Source organism: Bos taurus, chromosome Y (assembly GCF_002263795.3).
Source record: "Bos taurus isolate L1 Dominette 01449 registration number 42190680 breed Hereford chromosome Y, ARS-UCD2.0, whole genome shotgun sequence".
NCBI classification, from domain to species: Eukaryota; Metazoa; Chordata; class Mammalia; order Artiodactyla; family Bovidae; genus Bos; species Bos taurus.
The window spans coordinates 33,078,781-33,087,715 of record NC_082638.1 but is presented as its reverse complement, the minus strand read 5'-3'; positions in this window follow the sequence as shown (position 1 = coordinate 33,087,715).

Sequence of the window (8,935 nt, the reverse complement as noted above, 5' to 3'; positions counted from 1 at the left end):
TTATTTTATTTTTTAATTTTACAATATCATATTAGTTTTGCCATATATCAAAATGAATCTTCCACAGGTATACATGTGTTCCCCATCCTGAAACCTCCTCCCTCCTCCATCCCCATACCATCCCTCTGGGTCATCCCAGTGCACCAGCCCCAAGCATCCAGTATTGTGCATGGAACCTGGACTGGTGACTCATTTCATATATGATATTATACATGTTTCAATGCCATTCTCCCAAATCATCCCACCCTCTCCCTCTCCCACAGAGTCCAAAAGACAGTTATATACATCTGTGTCTCTTTTGCTGTCTCCTCTCAGTGAACTCCGGGAATTGGTGGTGGACAGAGAGGCCTGCCATGCTACAATTCATGGGGTCACAAAGAGTCGGACACGACTGAGTGACTGATCTGATCTGATCTGATACAGGGTTATTGTTTTCTTTTTCCCCTTTTTGTTTAGCTTCGCTCCTCTTCTCAGCTCTTTGTGAGGCCTCGTAACTTTACCATTTTTCATTTCTTTTTCATGTGGATGGTCTTGATCACTTTTTCCTATACGATATCACTAACCTCCATCCATAGGTCTTCAGGCACTCATCTGTCAGATAGAATCCCCTGCATCTATTTATCAATTCCACTGTCTAATCATAAGGGTTTTGATTTTACATGTGTAAAATATATTATTCCCTATTTCTTATAGGGAAATCTTCACCCAGATTTTTATCAAAGAAATACAGAAAACTCTATATGGTATTCAGGATATACATGAAATATAGCTGTTTGATGTTTGCGGTTTAGCTCAGATCTTAATTTCTGAATGACGGGAAATTCTCTTTCATGTGTACAAATCTGGAAAATGTTTCACATGTGAACAATTGAGAATTCATATTTCATATGAGAACATTTCTCCCCAGATTGTCAAATGGGAAATACACAGAATTCCGAATCTCATATCAGAATACCTTCCAAACATTCTTGATGAAAAGATAGAGAATTTCAGAGCCCAAGCATGAAAATCTGTGGGAAAATTCTATATTTCTTGTAGGAAAATTAACACAGGTTTTTCAAATGTGAAATAGACAGTATTCAATATTTCATGAAGGAAAGACCTCACAAATATTTTCAAATGACAAATATGAAAAAATTCATGTTTCATGTGACCATGTGTGGATATGTGAAACAGACATTTTTGTATTTCCTGTCAAAGAATCTGCATCCATATTTTCATAACTCTAATGTAAAAAAATTCCACATTTTCTGCAGAATATTTCGTGTCCGTACATTCATGTATGATGTACAGAGAATTCGTACTTTATGTTGGAAAATCTTTCTCCAGATTTGTATATGTGAATAATGGAGAATTTCATGTTTCACACCCTGAAATCTTTATCTAGGTTTTCATATGTGAAACTGAGAATTTCATCTTTTATGTAGGACTATCTCATTTCAGATGTCTATATTTGAAACAGATAATACTTTCATCAAGAGGCACCTTAATTATTATATTTCTTCTGTCATTTTGGTGTTGTCACTGGGATAACTAAGGTTATTCATATCTCCCACATAAATTCGGTTTCTAACTTGAGATTCATCTAGATTTTTATTTTTTCATGGTGTTCTCTGCACAGAAGTTAAATAATCAGGACAACAATATATAGCTTTGACTTGTTCCTTTCCCAATTTTGAATTAGTTCATTGTCCCCTGTCCAATTCTAACTGCTGCACCTTTACTAGCATACACGATTCCCAGGAGACATATAAGGTATTCTTGTATTCTTATCTCTAAGAATTTTACAAAATTATGTTTCTTTCTTTCTTTATTTCTTTTTTTTGGTTTGTGTGTGATCCACAGTGTCCAAGTCATTAGCAGAGACAGTTAAGCAGATATAGATGATTGTATGCTATCTCCTTGCTTATTCTGTGATACAAACATCAATTCATGTGTACCTCTTATAATTAAATAACTAACTACACATTCCTGTTTTGTTTTGTTTTTTTTTTTTTTCAATTTTATTTTTTGGTCATTGCTGTCGTTTTCTCTCTTTTTTCAAGTAGTCAAGTACCAACTGGTAATTTCCTATGAACTTGCCGTCTTATTATACAATAATTAAATTATGCCCATGGAAGTCTCACCTTTGATATCTACTGAATGGAATTGCGCTTTGAGATCTGAAGATAGACATTTGTACGCTGGGAAAATGTCAGGAACGTTCAAAAAATAGCTAGAGATATTCAAGTGCTGCCTTTTTGAGCCCAATTTTGCTATTATATTTTATGTGGAAAGTTCTGCATTTCTTCATGCTGATGACAATTCCTCATTAAGAGAAATTTCCAAGGGGGAAAGAAAAAAAGACAACACAATATGCTTGATTGCATATTGAAAGTCAAAGTAGTACCAGTTACGTGTGTACGTAAGCAATGTCCCATCAAACAGATTGATTCATGGCAACTAATGTTTCATGTTTTTCTGTCAAGGAAAAAATAATAATTGAGCTTTCCAGGAAAAACTGAGAAGTTCCAAGAAGGCAGAAATGTAGGCAGATGTGAAATGCAACTCTCTCAATAAATGGATCACAAATAATACTTCTGCAAGGGCAATAGTTCTCCCACAGCATCAAATAGCAGAATGCCCTGCTCACCAGAGTGTCCCATGTGGGTTCCAGACATACCTGAGTGAAAAGGAATTAAGAAGGGATTTAGAGGGATCCTGGGAGAGGACTGCTGTTGACTATGTGGAAATGGCCTGACGGAGCAGGTACAAGTCGTTGTGTAGCAGGGAATACCTTTTGAGAATTCCCAAACTGCCAAAGCGACTGTACTGTGTCACACTCAGGAGGCAGAGATACCTTGGTAGCGCCTCACCTTCCCACCTGTTAACACCTACTATAAGGCAATAGAGAAAGACCAGCAGAAGTACCACTCATGCTCCTGCAAACACAGGCTAGAAAAGGATCCCATTCAGGCAAAACCTCTTCTGCCTATGGCTGCTGGCTCCTATTCATAACTAGCACCACCATGTTTCCAGAATTCCAAGCAGCTGTACCTTAACCTTCTGTGCTCATCATGGCAGACCCCAGTGCACCACAAGTGTCTCAAGTCAGACACATTTGGTGACCACATGTGAGCAAGGATGAAATTTACACCTGAGGCCCAGGGACAGAGCCATTAAGAAAGAGGATTATGAATCTTCCATCCAGTTGTGCATGCTGCAGATTAAATACACAGGATTAATGATGCAGACCCTGTGTCTACGGATTACATCCAAAGCTGAGAAGAGGTAAAAAAAAAAAAAAAAAAAAATGCCCAGGCTCAGGCAGCTATAAGAACGCACAGGAATTATAGCAGTTTTGAGTCTGAGGTGCCCTTAGAGATATCCAGAATCCAGTTCTCTCCATCTTTGGAGAACTTCCCAAAGAGGTGTAATTGTCCTCTGGCCCATGTTGAGCACTAGGACACTCACAGATGAGACACAAGGAAATATGTATTATTCTTTTGATGCATTGAATTGTTGTGTTGTTTGTGCACTATTTTTCTCAGTTGTATGTTTCTTTGTTACTACACATTGATTTGATCTTGAAGATTATTTCAACTATATTTTTATTTTTTGTATAGCTATTTCTACTTTTACTTTGGTTTCCTATTTTCTGTGCCTTTAATTGCTGTTGCATCACTTCATTCTTTAACATGGGTATGCATTTCTATATTAACTGTGGTTTCCTGTTATTCTGTGGGGGCTGTCCTGCTCTTCTTGTCAGATTTGCTTTCTTTATTTTTCAGTTGGCACTCTACTCTGGTGGTGTTTTTTGCCTTGAGATTTACTTGATTGGCTCTCATTATGAATCTGTTGTCTTCTCTGTAGTGTTTATTGCTTGTGGCACCTTTTACTTATTTATTTACCATTTATCTATGTTACTTTTTTAATCTCCTCAATCTATCACTATGGTATTGTAGTTCTCTGGGCATAAGTTGGGCCTGATATTTTCTGCTGTCATCATCTGAGAGGGTAACAGGCAGGAAGGCTGGGGTCTCCAAATGAAGGATTTGGCCTGAAAGTATCAGACATTTTTATCTCTCTTAAGTAGCAGGAGGAAACAAACTAGCAATATTTTTTTTTTTTTTTTTCTGTCTTTATACAAATTTAAAAGGAGGTTTCTCTTAAAATGTTATATTGCCAGAATGACACCTGGTTTCATCTGAAGTTAACTATTCTCAAACCTTGAGATAACCAATGCATTTTTCTTATGGAAATGTTTGTCTTAAACTATGCTAATGTACTATGCTTTTACCCCAAACTCTGTTCTTAAGTCAGTTCCTCCTAATGGCTCAGAACCTACTTGACAAACCAGTATGTCATACTCAGATAGTATTTCCCTAATCTATGTAAATGAATCATTTGTATGGTAATCTATCCTTCTTCAAGACAATCATTTTATGGCCCTGGATGAATCATCTGATGCCAAGATTATCCCAAAATGCATCTTATGTGTGAGGGGGCCTGGTACCACTCTGAGTTTTAAAACATTCCTTTCTTTCATTAACAGACTACTAGTGACTATATAATATCCAGCTGAAGACTAGCAGGAGGGTACTCTTTCTGCCCCATCCTGATGCCTATATGAGAAGTTTTCTCTATCTCATTGATATTTTAATAAAATTTTATTATACAAAGCTCTGAGTGATCCAGCCTTATCTCTGGCCCCAGATTGAATTCCTCTCCTCTGGAGGCCAAGAATCCCAGCTCTTTGCATTCCATTACAACCTTTCACACTGAGACCAGGATCATGGGACACTAGAGAATTCCTGTCTACACTGATTATTAACTGGTGACAGTCTCGTTGAAGGCCTCTTTCTTAATCTCAGATGTACTGCACCCAACTGCCTACACAACCCAGGGCTGATGCCTCACACTACACAACAAGCAAGACAGAAAAACGCAACCAATCTTCAGCAAATAGACTGCCTAATGTCAGACTAATTCTATAGACATCTACAAATGACATGAACAGATATGGTATCACCATTAGAGACGGAAGACTCAACTGCAGATTCAAGAACATAGTTGTCAGTCTCTCCAACTGCAAAGCCCACACTAGACACTCAACTAATTTTATCAACTTGGAGTGGAGACGAGGAGCAATAACTATTACGCAGAAGTTTGGGAAGAAATGATGAGGAACGCAGTAGGGAAATGTGAAGCCAGAGAAATATGTTGTAGGCAAAGGAATGTGGTAAAAACTCAAAACATAATGAAAGAAAAAGTAGGCAGGCTCCTTGAAAATAACTTGGATGTTGTGGTAGTAAAGGTGATAAAACATTCTAGAAACGGAATGGGGAAAAGACGATAAACATTTCTATAGGGACTAGAAAAATGAATAAGTAACAGACAATCAACAACACACACACACAAAAAGACTTTGGCCTCCTATATGCTAATACACACTGTTGTACAGCAGAAGCCAACACAACACTGGAAAGAAACTATCCTCCAATTTAGAAATAAAGTTTAAAATGAAACACAAGTGTTCAAAGGCACACAAGACCAGACAAAGTAAATTGATACGTATAGTACATTTCACTGAAGCAGAGCAGAATACACATTTTTTCTAAAGTGAAAATAAAATATCTTCAAGATATATCACAAAATGGATCTCAAATCAAGCCTTGATAAATTTGAGATAGTGGTAATGGTATTAATCTTTTTTTTTTTTTAACCACAATGTTTTGATTTACATAGCAGAATTTGCAGGTGAGGACTGTGAGAAACATGAATCCATGTAGATGAATAAATACACCTGTACATGGCCAAGAGATCACTCATGAAATGTGAGAGAAAATGAAAGAAAAATCTTAAAAGAAAATAATATTTAAAACATGATTATCCAAAAGTTATGGAGCATGCTAAAGCAGTAAAAGAGTGAAGTTGATAAATTCTACACATCTCAAGTAATCAACATAACCTACAATCTAAAGCATTTAGAGAAAGAAGAAAAATCAGGCAAAATTCCCCAAAGTGAATAGAAGGGGAAAAAATGATAAAAATCAAAGCAGAAATTTAAAAAAAAGAAATGATAAAAACAATAGCCAAAATCAGTATCACTAAAAAGGGTCTCTTGGAGAGGAGAAGTAAAATAGACAAATCATGATACAGACTTATCAAGACAAAGAGGACAACAAATCCATCAATTTGACATGACAAAGGATGACATTATGACTGATATAACAGAAATAACAAAGAGTCATAAGGGACTACAGCAAACAACTATAAGTCAATAAAATTTAGAATTTGAGCCATGGACAAATACTAAGAAATTCAGCTAAATTTTTTTTAGCTGAAAAAAAAAAAAAAAAACAGAAAATATGAACAGAGCAATTACAAGCACTAAGATTGAAACTGTGATGAAAAAATTTCCAGTTGGCAAACTTAAACTCCAGAAAGCTTCACAGGGAAATTTTATGAACCAGTCAGAGAACTGCTGGCACATGCACTTCTGAAACGCTTCCAAAACTCTAGAGTGGAAGGAAAACCCAGAAGTCATCTTACAAGTTCACCATCACCCTGATATCAACCCCGAGATAACACAGAAAAAGAAAGTTAGAGACTAATATCTCATAGATGAACAGAGGCAAACATCCTTACCAAAATATGAGCAAAAAATTCCACCAATACCATAAAAGGATTGGACACCATAATTAAGTGTGGGGTTTATTCAAGATATGGAAACATTCTTCAATAGTTGCATATCAATGTATAGTCAAGGTTTAAAACCATATGATTACCTCAATAGTTGGTGAAAGTTTTTGAAATAATTCAACAAGTGTTTGTGATAGAAGCTCTTCAAAAACTGAACATAGAAAAAACGACCTCAACTTAACAAAGGCACACAGATCAAAAGTACAACAACATATCACCTCACACCATTCCAAATGGCCATCATTTAAAGAAAACACAACAACAGGGGAATGCCCTGTTGGTCAGTGGCTAAGACACCATGATCCCTATGCAGGGGTCCCAGGTTTGATCCCTGGTCATGGAATTGAATTCCACACAGAGCGATTGAGGTTTGTGGCAACCAAATAAAGAAGTAATAAATATATGTGTGTGCATATTAATGCATTTAAGTGGAATCCAGAAAACAGATGCTGAGTAAACCATTTGGAGTGTAGGAAGAGATGCAGTCATGGAAAACAGACTTGTGGACACAGTGCAGGAAGGACATACCAAGTATGTAGTAGATAGCTATTGCTATGCAGTGCTCTAGTGGAATTGGTTTTGGAGTAGGAGAGGAGGCCCAAGTGGGAGATCGGAGGACTGCTCAAAAGGGAGGCTCACCTGTATTTACTAATAACTGATTTATTTTGCTGGGCAGCAGACACTAACACAACATTGTAAGGAAAGAAAATCAGTCTTTGTCTAATTTGTGCTAGTGACAAGTAAAGCATCACTGCATGTCAATTAAAATGTGTACCCAGGATGGCTTTAGTATGTATAGGCAAAGAAAAAGCAAAAAAAAAAAAAAGACAAACTTAAATGCAGAGCTATGTTGGGCAGAATAAATTCAGACTCTATACTTGTGTCCCTTCACTTCCCTAATTTTCCATTGTTTCCAAAAGTAAAGAACGGCTTTCTAAAAGTAAAGTAAACATATATGGTTATATATTTTCATAAACTGATGTCACCGGTTTATGAAACCATGAATCCCCTCAAGTTTAATTTTATTTTTTAAATTTAATTTTATTTTTTAACTTTACAATATTGTATTGGCTTTGCCATATATCAAAATGAATCCACCACAGGTATACATGTATTCCCCATCCTGAACCCTCCTCCCACCTCCCTCCCCATACCATCCCTCTGGGTCGTCCCAGTGCACCAGCCCCAAGTAATAGCTGACCTTTGACTTTCAAAACTTTGGGAAGTAGGAATTAGTAAACATAAGTTAACAGTGAGGTGCTGCACAAGAATCCCTTATATTGCAGTTCTAGAATGTGTGCTACCTAATGGGAAAAATGCATAGCTCAAAAGTGGAGAATTATGTTTTCTTCATCAAGCCTTTCATTCTAAGAAGGATTTAATCATGAGAAGCGACTTCTCAAGTATCGCAAAAAGACTGCTCTAACGAAGGATAGGAGGATCCAAGTTTTACAGAAATTTTGGTACAATGATCAGGTATGGAGAATGTCTGAATATTATGGTTAACGAAAGAAAAACTGGACACCTCAAGTGAATGGATTTAAATATTTTCTACCTATGGTAGATGCAAGAATCTGGGCTCCTTGAAATAATTCCTTTGATAATCACCTTAACTAGGGCTAGTATCTATTCTTTCTGTCTCAAGTCAGTTCTTCAGGCCACGCCAGCTTCAAGTGCAGTAACTAAGGACTTGATAGTGGGCAAACTGATTTCATCAAGAGTTCCCCCAGGTTTTACGTTTATGGATAGATTCAAGGGCTTATGACTTGATGCCTGCAGCATCATTTGTTTACTGATATGGCTGGCAAATTTCTTGGTTCACAGTGTGCTCTATTCTCTACAACCTCAGAAAGATACTGTCTCTAGAAAGATTCTTACACTCTCAAAGAAGTTGACTGTGGGCTTCTGCCTGAATAGGACATTAGTTCAGTTCAGTTCAATTCAGTCGCTCAGTCATGTCCAACTCTTTGCGACCCCATGAATCGCAGCACGCCAGGCCTCCCTGTCCATCACCATCTCTCACGTTCATCGAGTCGGTGATGCCATCCATCCATCTTATCATCTGTCACCCCATTCTCCTCCTGCCTCCAATCCCTCCCAGCATCAGAGTCAGAGGACCTAAAGTAATGTGAAAATACCTAATACAGGTTTAGTATAAATCCCCAAAAGACAGGAGACTGAAAGCAAACTATAAATCTGAGGAACATGACCCAAAACACTTCAAGATCAAAGAAGGGTTAAAAAAAAAAAT